Below are 13,221 nucleotides of genomic sequence, written 5' to 3'. Positions count from 1 at the left end.
ATGTTCTTCTGTTAGGACATTTTTGTATGAAGTCATGGCTGTGATCAACAGCAGGCCTTTAACCACTGATTACCTCTGTGATGCTTCTTGCCCCGAGCCCCTGACACCTAATCACATTTTGACCATGAAGTCTACAGTAATCGCTCCACCTCCTGGACGATTTGTTAGAGAGGATCTTTATCTTCGTAAAAGATGGCGTCGTGTTTAGTTCCTGGCCAACAGTTTCTGGTTGCGATGGAAGAGAGAATATCTCTTGAATCTTCAGTATCGACAGAAGTGGACCAAGGAACAAAGAAACGCAAAGAAACGCATCCAGAAGACTGTTACACTACTGGAAGCAGATTGAAGGCCTGAGTTTACACTTTCATCATTTCATTTCGTCATTATAAGCTTATAAGCAGTAGTTGAATCTTAAAGTTAGTAAATAAAAGGTTATAAATAAGTTCATCACAAGTTCATATAGCTTCACATTAGGAATAAAGAAATTAAAATAAAATCACAGAAGATTTTGGTGGGAGTATAACTGTCATCAGTTACCTAAATGGCATGAATAATATTTCCAATATATAAATTAATATGGTTATTTCATTTGTTTATGGTGAGCATGGTTTTCATGGTGCGCAGTATATTTTTGTGTTGTATTGGGGTGGAATCTTCTATTCTACTTCCTGGGGGACATAATTCAGGGACGTACAGGAAAGGGATATCTTGAAAAACAGCGGTAATCCAGTTTTCGCCTACCAGGACCAAAGAAGACTTAAGCTTTATGTGTGAGATGTATTTGATGAATATTGCAAGAGAAGAATGTAACGCGGGTCATTTAACGTTTGAATGGACCCCGGTTGTGGAATATTGTTCTTGAAGAAATGTTATGAAGAGTGATGAACCTTTGTGTGCAACGAACCTAGCTCCTTTTGGTAACAAGCTGCCAGCGAGGTAAGCTTATGTCTCTCAATATTGTAGAGTTACGTAGTCATCTTCTAAATTGTTAATATTAACTTAGTTTTGTCTAATATGATTCATATAAATTTATTTGTTGTTTGTTATTGTCAGTTTTCACGGGACGAAGCTGAATAAAGAACGCCCTGTAGTTTAAAAGAAAACTCCGTTTCCTCGTGTTACTGTGGGAGCTACAGCCATGTTAGCACTAAGCGAAGCTCAACGACAAACAGGACGGGGATCGGAAAAGGAAAGAATCTAGATGATCGTGCGGTTAATAAACTTTTCCTAAAGTGCTTGTGTACTTATTTGTAAGAACCAACCACAGTAAAAGCTAACACAAAATATGTCGACTGAAGTACACCAATACCACCGAACACCTACGCTAGCAAGTGAATGAGTAGTGCAAGAACAGGAAGTGACGCAATACGCAATACGTTACCCAACGCTGTGGCAGAGGCAGGTACAGAGCTGCTTGGTTATACACACAAAATTGGGGCTCAGAGTGGGTGGAGCGCATTCACAACTTTCAAACATCCCTTTCTCCTGCATTTTCCTTGTCCAGTCTCAAAACCTTTCTAATTCCTCTTTCATTTCATCCTTTGGAACTTTCTTCTGCCATCTTTCTATTGTTCCTGCTAACACCGACCCAAGTGAGCCGGATTTACAATCCCTCCATTTATCCAAGCTTTTATGTGACATTTGAAACACTATTACACGTGTTATACAGAGAGGGTGAGTGGCACAGTGCCCAAGTGAGGACCCGATCAAGAAGCTTCTACACGGAGTGTATTACTCATTGCGCTTGACCGTTGAGGGTTATCCCAGTCTACTCACTCGTTTTAACTCACCAACATCTGCAACACCTTAACTGAAGTATCCCTATTGTGCTATTCCAAACCCTGCGTGTACACGACCACTTGAGATCTGTGTGATTGCAGGAATTCTACAACACTCTATGCTGTCCGATACACTGACACATGCACAGTGAAAATATCAATGGAGTAGGAAACCACCTCACATCTTCATGAAAAATAACAAACTTATCCCTGTGTTCTCATGAACAACTTTATCTCTACAGATCAACATAAAAATCAAAGAAAACTCTTACCTCATAAACATGTTGAAATTGCTCAGAGTGGGTGGAGCGCATTCACAACTTCCAAACATCCCTTTCTCCTGCATTTTCCTTGTCCAGTCTCCAAACCTTTCTAATCCCTCTTTCATTTCATCCTTTGGAAATTCTTCTACCATCTTTCTATTGTTCCTGCTAACACCGACCCAAGTGAGCCGGATTTACAATCCCTCCATTTATCCAAGCTTTTATGTGACATTTGAAACACTATTACACGTGTTGCAGATGTTGGCGAGTTAAAACGAGTGAGTAGACTGGGATAACCCTCAACGGTCAAGCGCAATGAGTAATAGACTCCGTGTAGAAGCTTCTTGATCGGGTCCTCACTTGGGCACTGTGCCACTCACCCTCTCTGTATAACACGTGTAATAGTGTTTCAAATGTCACATAAAAGGGATTTGCTGTTTGTCATTCATCACTTGTTCATCATCAGAAATATATTAACAATAAGTGAGAGACAAATTCTCATATAAAGAGAAATTGTCAACAGAGAAAAGGAGTGATATCATTAGGTTAGCTATGCTCACTGAATGGTAATGTAACACCGGCTAATCATAATCTACCAATGTCTGCGTGTTTGCTCACTTGGTTATGCTTAGTTACAGTTGCCAAGCTACTATTGGACAGTCAGTGTTCTGGGGGCGGGGTTTACTGAATTGTCAGTTTGACATGATTTGGCTTTGATGTGATGATATCTTCAGAGGATCAAAACATCAAAGGCATTCTGCCCATTATAAATGGGACGCAAATTCTGCTGAGTTCAGTTCAGAATTTTTCAGAACACATTCACCTCTGTGTTATCATCAGAGGGAAAAAACTCTCACAACAGTGGGAAAAACTGTGCCATCTTACAGGTTTTCACAATTGTTAAAACACATTTTTTGAATCCTCCTGTCCTTTTCTCAGAAATCTAAACACAAAACTTTTTTCTTAAACTGCATTCACAAAACCTTGTGACGGAGCTGGTTAGTCAGATTCTCAAAGATCAGCGGGTTCATGTGTCTGAAGATGTCATCAACCCATTACCAAATGTCACATAAAAGCTTGGATAACTGGAGGGATTTGCACAATAGGGATACTTCAGTTAAGGTGTTGCAGATGTTGGTGAGTTAAAACGAGTGAATAGACTGGGATAACCCTCAACGGTCAAGCGCACAGAGTAATAGACTCAGTGTAGAAGCTTCTTAAACATAAAAGCTTGGAGACATGGAGGGATTGTAAATCCGGCTCACTAGGGTCGGTGTTAGCAGGAACAATAGAAAGATGGCAGAAGAAAGTTCAAAAAGATGAAATGAAAGAGGGATTAGAAAGGTTTGGAGACTGGACAAGGAAAATGTAGGAGAAAGGGATGTTTGGTACAGTTTTCCCCCTTCAGTTATCCAGCAAGTTAAACACATCCATACAGTAACTCTCAGGACCATGAAGTGAGGTTGAGATGCTTTACTTGTATGAAAAGTGTGAAACTGAAAAATACATAAACAACAATATTGGTTCAGTATTGGTTTGTAACTTCACTTACACCATATCACATAACATAAGCATGACCAGCAGGTAAGTATTAAGCAAAATCAGTGTTACAGAATTAATGGAGCATTAATGAACTGATCTGTTAGTATACATAAACCAAAAAAGGCTACCCCAAGTGATTCACTAAATTCACCGACATCATAACAAAAAGTGGTCAAGAAAATGTGCTTATATCAAAGATACATCGTTTCACAATGCATGTACTTACAGGTGATGCCTTCTCAAGGGCTATGAATGAAGGATGGCAACAGATGAACACACATCAGCTTCACTAGAGCACACAGGCCATTTGTAGTTTGCTTGAACTAACTTCCTGTTACACAGGAAATACAAATCAGTGCTCAAACACTATACTACAATAAATGACCAACAGGAGTCACTAGAGAACCCAGTAACACTGCACTATGGTAAATAACCAGCAGGAGTCACTAAAGAACATTGAATAACAGGCATGGCCAGAACAGAAGTTGTGAATGCGCTCCACCCACTCTGAGCAATTTCAACATGTTTATGAGGTAAGAGTTTTATTTGATTTTTATGTTGATCTATAGAGATAAAGTTGTTCATGAGAACACAGGGATAAGTTTGTTATTTTTCATGAAGATGTGAGGTGGTTTCCTACTCCATTGATATTTTCACTGTGCATGTGTCAGTGTATCGGACAATATAGGGTGTTGGAGAATTAATGCACTCACACAGATCTCAAGTGGTTGTGTAGACGCAGGGTTTGGAACAGCATAAAAAGGATACTTCAGTCAAGGTGTTGCGGATGTTGGTGAGTTAAAACGAGTGAGTAGACTGGGATAACCCTCAACGGTCAAGCGCACAGAGTAATAGACTCCGTGTAGAAGCTTCTTGATCGGGTCCTCACTTGGGCACTGTGCCACTCACCCTCTCTGTATAACACGTGTAATAGTGTTTCAAATGTCACATAAAAGGGATTTGCTGTTTGTCATTCATCACTTGTTCATCATCAGAAATATATAAACAATTAGTGAGAGACAAATTCTCATATAAAGAGAAATTGTCAACAGAGAAAAGGAGTGATATCATTAGGTTAGCTATGCTCACTGAATGGTAATGTAACACCGGCTAATCATAATCTACCAATGTCTGCGTGTTTGCTCACTTGGTTATGCTTAGTTACAGTTGCCAAGCTACTATTGGACAGTCAGTGTTCTGGGGGCGGGGTTTACTGAATTGTCAGTTTGACATGATTTGGCTTTGATGTGATGATATCTTCAGAGGATCAAAACATCAAAGGCATTCTGCCCATTATAAATGGGATGCAAATTCTGCTGAGTTCAGTTCAGAATTTTTCAGTACACATTCACCTCTGTGTTATCATCAGAGGGAAAAACTCTCACAACAGTGGGAAAAACTGTGCCATCTTACAGGTTTTCACAATTGTTAAAACACATTTTTTGAATCCTCCTGTCCTTTTCTCAGAAATCTAAACACAAAACTTTTTTCTTAAGCTGCATTCACAAAACCTTGTGATGGAGATGGTTAGTCAGATTCTCAAAGATCAGCGGGTTCATGTGTCTGAAGATGTCATCAACCCATTACCAAATGTCACATAAAAGCTTGGATAAAAGGAGGGATTAGCACAATAGGGATACTTCAGTTAAGGTGTTGCAGATGTTGGTGAGTTAAAACGAGTGAATAGACTGGGATAACCCTCAACGGTCAAGCGCACATAGTAGTAGACTCCGTGTAGAAGCTTCTTGATCGGGTCCTCAATTGGGCACTGTGCCACTCACCCTCTCTGTATAACACGTGTAATAGTGTTTCAAATGTCACATAAAAGCTTGGATAAATGGAGGGATTGTAAATCAATTCAATTCAATTCAATTCAATTCAGTTTATTTATATAGCGCCAATTCACAACAAAAGTTATCTCATGACACTTTCCAATTAGAGCAGGTCTAGACCAAACTCTTTAATTAAATTGTAAAATAGAGAGAGCCCAACATTCCCCCTTGAGCAAGCACTTGGCGACAGTGGCGAGGAAAAACTGCCTTTTAGAAGGCAGAAATCTCGGAGCAGACCCCGGCTCAAGATGGGCGGCCATCTGCCTTGACCGGTTGGGTTGAGAGAGAGAGAGAGAGAGCAGGAGAGCGACAGAGAGAGCAAGGGAGAGAGGCAGAGGGGGTGGGGTGTGAGAGGAGCACACAAGCAGAGATGCATATCGAAATGTAGATAATGATAATGACAATGAAGTATACAGAAGGTATTATGGTGATTTTGATAACAATGGTAGTAACAATAATGGTAGTAGCTGTACTGAGTCGTAACAGATTTAAATCAGATTAGGACTAAACAGTAGTAATTGCAGTAGGTTTTGGGCAGGACGACAGCTGGACCGCAGCAGGAGGTCCAGTCATGATCGCTAGGAATCTGCGGGACAAGAAAGCACAGGGACTCCAGGGAAGGAGTTGAGAATCAGAATCAGAATTCTTTATTTGTTAGTAATATTAATGGGACATGAATGTGTGCAGAAGGAGAGGGAGAGGAAGATAGGGCTCAGTGCGTCATGGGAGGGCCCCCGGCAGTCTAAGCCTATAGCAGCATAACTAGGGGCCGGCCTAGGCCAGCCCTAACTATAAGCTTTATCAAAGAGGAAAGTTTTTAGTCTACTCTTAAATATAGAGAGGGTGTCCGCCTCCCGGACCGAAACCGGAAGATGGTTCCATAGTAGAGGAGCTTGATAACTAAAGGCTCTGGTTCCCAATCTACTTTTGAGGACTCTAGGAACCACAAGTAGCCCTGCATTTTGGGCAGGTTTGGGGTTAATCTGAAGACTGGAATGGTAGATTGCTGCCACTCCTCCTCCTCGCCCTGTGCCTCGAGGAACATGATAGTTAATATAACCAGATGGAGTTGATTCATTTAGACTAACATATTCTTCGTCCCGTAACCAAGTCTCAGTGAGGCAGAATATATCAGACTGATGATCAATAATTAGATCACTGACTAGGAGGGATTTAGAGTGGAGGGATCGTATATTTAATAATCCACATCTGACTGTCCTATTTTTTGGCTCTAAATATTTGCTAGTTTGTATTTTTATGAGGTTATTATGATTAACACTTCTTAAATTTTGTGCTGGTTGGACTATGGGAGGACGAGGCACTGACACTATTTCTATGGGATTGTTAAACTTAGTATTACTGTGTGCATTTATATTTTTATTTATTCTAATTTTAACGGAGGGCGGCAGTCCTACAGAAGCAGCAGAGAAGTGTGTAAGACAGCGACTCTACTTCCTGGCCTCGACCCTGGGTTGTCAGGGTGTTGGTTGTCTAATAAACTTGGCCATATTGGTAGAAATAAGAGCCGCACCACCCCAAGTGGGATGAATTCCGTCTCTGCTAATGAGGCCAGGTTTTCCCCAGAAAGTCTCCCAGTTATCTATAAAGGCCACGTTGTTTTCTGAACACCACCGTGACAGCCAGCGACGGAGCGATGACATGCGGCTAAACATATCATCACTGGTCAGATTCGGGAGGGGACCAGAGAATGCTACGGAGTCCGACATGGTTTTTGCCAAATTACACACCGACTCAATATTGACTTTGGTGACCTCCGACTGGCGTAGCCGAGTGTCATTAGCGCCGACGTGAATTATAATCTTACCATATTTACTCTTATCTCTCGCCAGCAGCTTTAAATTGCCCTCTATGTCGCCCGCTCTGGCCCCCGGGATGCATTTGACTATGGTCGCTGGTGTCGGCTTCACATATCGCAAAACAGAATCGCCAATAACCAGGGTCGGTTTCTCAGCGGGTGTGTCGCTGAGTGGGGAAAAGCGGTTAGACACATGAAGCGGTTGGTGGTGAACCACGGGCCTTTGTTTTGGACTACGCTTCTTTCGAACCGCCACCCAACCTCCCTGACTTCCCGGCTGCTCGGGGGCTGCCGGGGGGCGGCTGACATCAGCTAAAGTAGGTAAAGTAGGCCGGTCCGCACAGGCTAACTGCTGCTGGCTAGCTGTCGGGACTAATGGACTATGATCTACAGTACGAAGCCGGCCCGGCTTCGTACTGTAGTTAGCCTCGCCTCAGTTAGCCTCGCCTCCAAGGCTATGAATAAGCTACACTTTCTACACATCTCACTCTCACTAAAGGAGGCAGAGGAATAGCTAAACATTTCACACACCTTACAGAAGACGGGAGAGGGAGAGGCAGAGGGAGAGTGAGTGGAAGAAGCCATTATAACTGTCATCAGTTACCTAAATGGCATGAATAATATTTCCAATATATAAATTAATATGGTTATTTCATTTGTTTATGGTGAGCATGGTTTTCATGGTGCGCAGTATATTTTTGTGTTGTATTGGGGTGGAATCTTCTATTCTACTTCCTGGGGGACATAATTCAGGGACGTACAGGAAAGGGATATCTTGAAAAACAGCGGTAATCCAGTTTTCGCCTACCAGGACCAAAGAAGGCTTAAGCTTTATGCGTGAGATGTATTTGATGAATATTGCAAGAGAAGAATGTAACGCGGGTCATTTAACGTTTGAATGGACCCCGGTTGTGGAATATTTTTCTTGAAGAAATGTTATGAAGAGTGATGAACCTTTGTGTGCAACGAACCTAGCTCCTTTTGGTAACAAGCTGCCAGCGAGGTAAGCTTATGTCTCTCAATATTGTAGAGTTACATAGTCGTCTTCTAAATTGTTAATATTAACTTTGTTTTGTCTAATATGATTCATATAAATTTATTTGTTGTTTGTTATTGTCAGTTTTCACGGGACGAAGCTGAATAAAGAACGCCCTGTAGTTTAAAAGAAAACTCCGTTTCCTCGTGTTACTGTGGGAGCTACAGTGAAAACTCGATGTCAAGACCCAAGGCGTGTGGAGAAGCAAGCGGCAAGTCATTGCCATCGCATCGCATTCCTCAGCGCTTCTTCTGAGATGAGACGCACGAGAGCTACTTTGCAGTCCGCAGTACGGTGCAGGTGCCATTGTTTTGCTAGCGTAGGCTCAACATTTTGAACGGACATTTCAGAGACTTCGGTGACCGTGTTCATATCTAGGTCAATCTATGTTTTCTTTTTTGGCTAATAACTCTTGGTTTGATGATGGTCCATTTAGGCTTAGGCAAGTTCAATACCATAATGGCAGGTTGTAGCCATTATGCATGATCATATGCATGTGTGTGACTAACATAACAGTTATTTCAAATGCTCTTTTAAATAGAGAATGTTTATAGTTGAATAAGCTTAATGTAAAGTTTACTCTTATTTAGTTTAAACTATAATTACTAAAACCTGACTAAGTAAGCTGAATTTATGATAATTTTTTTTTTGTTTTAATTCCAATCTTTTGACAACCTAACTTTAAGTTAACAAGGTTACTTTTGATAAATATTGCAGTCCTGTTGCATTTAAGCAGAAAGTTAGACATAAAACGGGAATAACTTACTTCCTTTTCTCTAACTTAAAGGTAATTTGAATTCATTAAGAGAGAGACGGTCCATTAAAATGTCTGAGTCAGGTAGTCTAGTTGAGAATGACAGAGAAAGTGTAAAACAGATCGTACAGACACCCACCAAAGAAGATGCTGGCAAGGAACAAGATGTAATATTAGATGAGTCAGAGCATTCATGTGTGATTAAAATTGCGGCATCCAGTCTCAACTGCTCACAAGAAGGGCCGCAAGGCCGAAGAGTCCGTAAGTTGACAGAGAAGGGCCAAGAACTGCAGGAAGAGCAAAAAAAAGACTGGAACGCAGGTTCAATTCGAACTATGAAAAGTGGAAGGCACTCGTTAAAGATGCCAAACAATCTTCTAAGACCTGTAATTCGAAAGCTATGCTACAGGAACATGCAGCTAAGATAAGAAAAGCCTCAACTGAGTTAGAGCAGATTTATGAAGACATACGTCGTGTTCAAACACCACACCAAGACATGCGTCGTAGAATAGACACTTGTGAAGAAGTAACCAAGGAAATCGTTGAAGCTGCAAATGGCTGTCTAGCTAGCAATGAGCAAGAAGATTTCAAAAGTGCAAGGTCTCTAAAGCTAAGGCCTGATACACAGAGCATCATCTCTAGTCGCTCAAGATCTGTGCATCGCTCCCACGTTGGTTCAGTAATTAGTTCAAGATCCTCAAGCCTGTCATCACTGAAGAGACAAGATGCAGCAGCCGAAGCTGCTGCTAATGAAGCCACGCTAGAAGTCTTTCACGAGCAAGAGCAGCATTTTAAAGAATTGCAAAGGCTTGAAGCTGAAGATAAGAGACTTCAAGCAGAACGAGAAGTTGAAAATGAGAAGAGAAGGCAGATGTTAGAAGCCAAGCGCAGAGAGATAGAACGATTGGAGACAGTCAAGAAACTAAAGGCTGCCAAGGCACGGCAGGAAGTGTATGCACAGAGTATATGCTCAGATGAAGAGATAAGTGAGCTACTGCACGGCTGTGGTTCTGTGAGAGCAAAGAAAGAAGCTACAACCCAGAATGCTACAACCCAGCATCACTCAGACACTCCACAAGCTGTAACCCACTCCACAAACTGCAATGTCAAGCGAGAAGACGAGACCACTGCTCTAATAAGAGCGCTTGCAGAATCAGTAGCGGCAAATCGACCCCCTGTACCTGAGCCAGTAGTATTCCTTGGTGATCCTCTTCGGTATAATGACTGGAAAATCTCATTTCAAACTCTCATTGATAGGAAGAACATACCAGGCGAAGAGAAGATCTACTATTTGCGAAAGTACATTGGTGGGCCTGCTAAGAAAGCAGTTGAGAGCTTCTTTATGCTAGGTACAGAGGCAGCCTACCTTTCTGCATGGACCATCTTAGAAGAAAGATACGGAAATCCATTCCTTATTGCCAAGGCTTTCAGAGACCGGCTAGCTACATGGCCTAAACTAAATCCCAAGAATAGCCTGGAGCTACAAGAATTTGTGGACTTTCTGCGAAGCTGTGAAGCAGCCATGTCACAGATCAAAGGGTTTGATGTGCTCAATGACTGCAATGAAAATCAGAAGTTGCTCATCAAACTTCCAAGATGGAATAGAAAGGTAATGCAAGTGGAGGAGGAAAGCCAAACATTCCCAACTTTCAGCCAATTTGTAGCATTTCTAACACGTGAAGCCAAGATTGCATGCAACCCTGTGACTTCTTTACATGCTCTAAAACCAAGTGACGGTGAGAAGACCAGAGTCCAGAGAAACAGAAGCCCTGGGAGAAAGGCATTAGCCACCAATTCGGATGAGAAAGCTGTCCTAGCCAGCTGTATCCTCTGTGAAAAGGCCAACCACGGTTTAGACAATTGTCGTAAATTCATGGAAAGAGAGGTTTCTGAACGACATAAGTTTATACAAGAAAATAGATTGTGCTTTGGTTGCTTGAAACCAGGGCATCGCTCAAAGGAATGTGAAAAGAGAAAGACCTGTGAAAAATGTAACAAAAGGCACCCCACGTGTCTTCATGAAAATCGTAGCAGTGATGCACGGCCCTCATCAAGAGGTGGCACCGTAATGGTAGAGAGAGAAGACAGCAACCAGGATAAAGCAGACAGTGCATCAAGCAGAGCAACGTCAAACAGAATTATGCAAAGCGCAGGGGCACTTATACCTCTACAGTGATACCAGTGTGGGTGTCAACAGCTCATGAACCAGATCACGAGGTTCTTGTATATGCACTTCTCGACACACAAAGTGATACGACATTCATTCTTAAAGAAACTGCTGAAGCCCTTCATGCTAAGAGTGAGCCAGTCCATCTAAAGCTGTCAACAATGGCTTCAAAGGACACTAGAATATCATGTCAAAAACTAACGGGTCTACAAGTGAGGGGGTTCTACTCAAACAAAACAATTCCCCTACCAGCAACATACTCCAGAGACTTCATCCCAGGAAACCGAGATCATATCCCTACACCGAAAACTGCAAAAGCTTGACCTCACCTTGAACACCTATCGGATGAAATTGCTCCCCTGCAAAGTTGTGATATTGGCCTGCTTATTGGATATAATTGTCCACAGGCTCTTGTTCCAAGACAGGTAGTGTCAGGAAGAGAACACCAACCCTTTGCAATAAAGACCGATTTAGGTTGGAGTGCGATTGGCTATGGTGACCCTCATGTCGACCCTTGTCGGATCTCGCATGCGAAGTTCATTTTGTCCACAGAACGCAAATCAAAGAAGTTGTGTCACCTTCAGAGATCATGAACATTCTTGAATCTGACTTTATTGAAAGAACCACAGAGGATGGGCAAATATCTCAAGAAGATCTTAGATTTCTGGCCAAGATGACGGATGGCATCAGATTAAAGACTGATGGGCATTATGAAATGCCACTACCATTCAAGCTAGAAAGAGCTAACTTACCTGACAATAAGTCCTGTGCCATGCATCGTCTGAGGTGTCTGGAAAGAAAACTGAAAAGGAATCAGCAGTACTACAAGGATTACACAACTTTCATGAATGAAACAATTGAGAGTGGCGATGCAGAAAAGATCATGGAGCAAGACCTGTGCAAAACCCCAGTTTGGTACATCCCACACCATGGGGTGTACCATCCACAGAAGCCGGGTAAGATACGTGTTGTTTCTGATTGTGCTGCAAAGTTTCAACAGACTTCTCTGAACGACCATCTTTTGACTGGTCCTGACTTGACCAATACATTGGTGGGAGTACTGTGCCGTTTCCGCAAAGGACCGGTGGCACTTATGTGTGACATTGAACGCATGTTCCACCAGTTTCATGTAAAGAAAGAAGACCAAGACTATTTGAGATTTCTCTGGTGGGATGGTGGCAACCTGGAGGCACAGCCTTCCATCTACCGCATGAAAGTTCATCTGTTTGGCGCAGCATCCTCACCAGGCTGTGCCAACTTTGGACTTAAGCACGTCGCTGCCACAGGACGCGGTTCGGTCAGTGATGACACTGTCAGGTTCATTCAGAGGAACTTTTATGTCGACGACGGTTTAACGAGCACAGAAACAAAAGACCAGGCAATCCAATTAGTCAAGGAAGCAAGAGACCTCTGCAATATGGGAAAACTCCATCTTCACAAGTTTGTCTCAAACTGCAAGGACGTACTGGACACAATCCCTGAAAAGGAACGTGCAGAAGGCACCAAAGACCTGAATCTTGCATTTGGAGGGCCTCAAGTAGAGCGAGCCCTTGGGGTTCAGTGGTGCGTGGCTTCCGATCAATTCCAATTCAAAGTTGCTGTGAAAGACAATCCGCTTACCAGAAGAGGGGTCTTGTCCACAGTTGCCTCACTGTATGACCCACTTGGCTTTGTGGCCCCGTACATCTTGATAGGAAAACAGATCCTGCAGCAAATGTGTCGAGGCAAGCTTGATTGGGATGATGACTTACCCGAAGACCTCAAACCGTTGTGGGAATCCTGGCTAATGGACTTAAAACACTTGGCAGACATATCGATCTCAAGGTGTTATACTCCCAAAGGCTTCACTGTCAAGCATTATGAGCTCCACCATTTCTCGGACGCCAGTACATCAGGCTATGGAGTGTGCTCATATCTTAGAGCAGTGAGCACAACAGGAAAGGTCCACTGCTCTTTGGTCATGGCGAAGGCAAGAGTTGCACCTAGCAAGGTCACTACTATACCAAGACTGGAGCTTTCAGCAGCAGTCACAG

The 13,221-nt window shown here is 42.5% G+C and overlaps 2 long non-coding RNA genes across 2 annotated transcripts; both read left to right on the top strand.

The window, feature by feature from the left end:
- Positions 1-530: 530 nt before the first annotated feature.
- Positions 531-1,098, top strand: LOC124066402. The gene is made up of 2 exons (XR_006844595.1): positions 531-936; positions 1,054-1,098. It is a non-coding gene; the product is annotated as an uncharacterized LOC124066402 (long non-coding RNA).
- A 2,402-nt stretch (positions 1,099-3,500) lies between these two features.
- Positions 3,501-8,396, top strand: LOC124066393. Its single transcript, XR_006844586.1, has 2 exons — positions 3,501-4,116; positions 8,352-8,396. It is a non-coding gene; the product is annotated as an uncharacterized LOC124066393 (long non-coding RNA).
- The last annotated feature ends 4,825 nt before the right edge of the window (positions 8,397-13,221 follow it).

This window comes from Scatophagus argus, chromosome 10 (assembly GCF_020382885.2).
Source record: "Scatophagus argus isolate fScaArg1 chromosome 10, fScaArg1.pri, whole genome shotgun sequence".
NCBI lineage: Eukaryota > Metazoa > Chordata > Actinopteri > Scatophagidae > Scatophagus > Scatophagus argus.
Note: the sequence above shows the minus strand (reverse complement) of the source record. Positions and strands in the feature narration are given on the sequence as shown.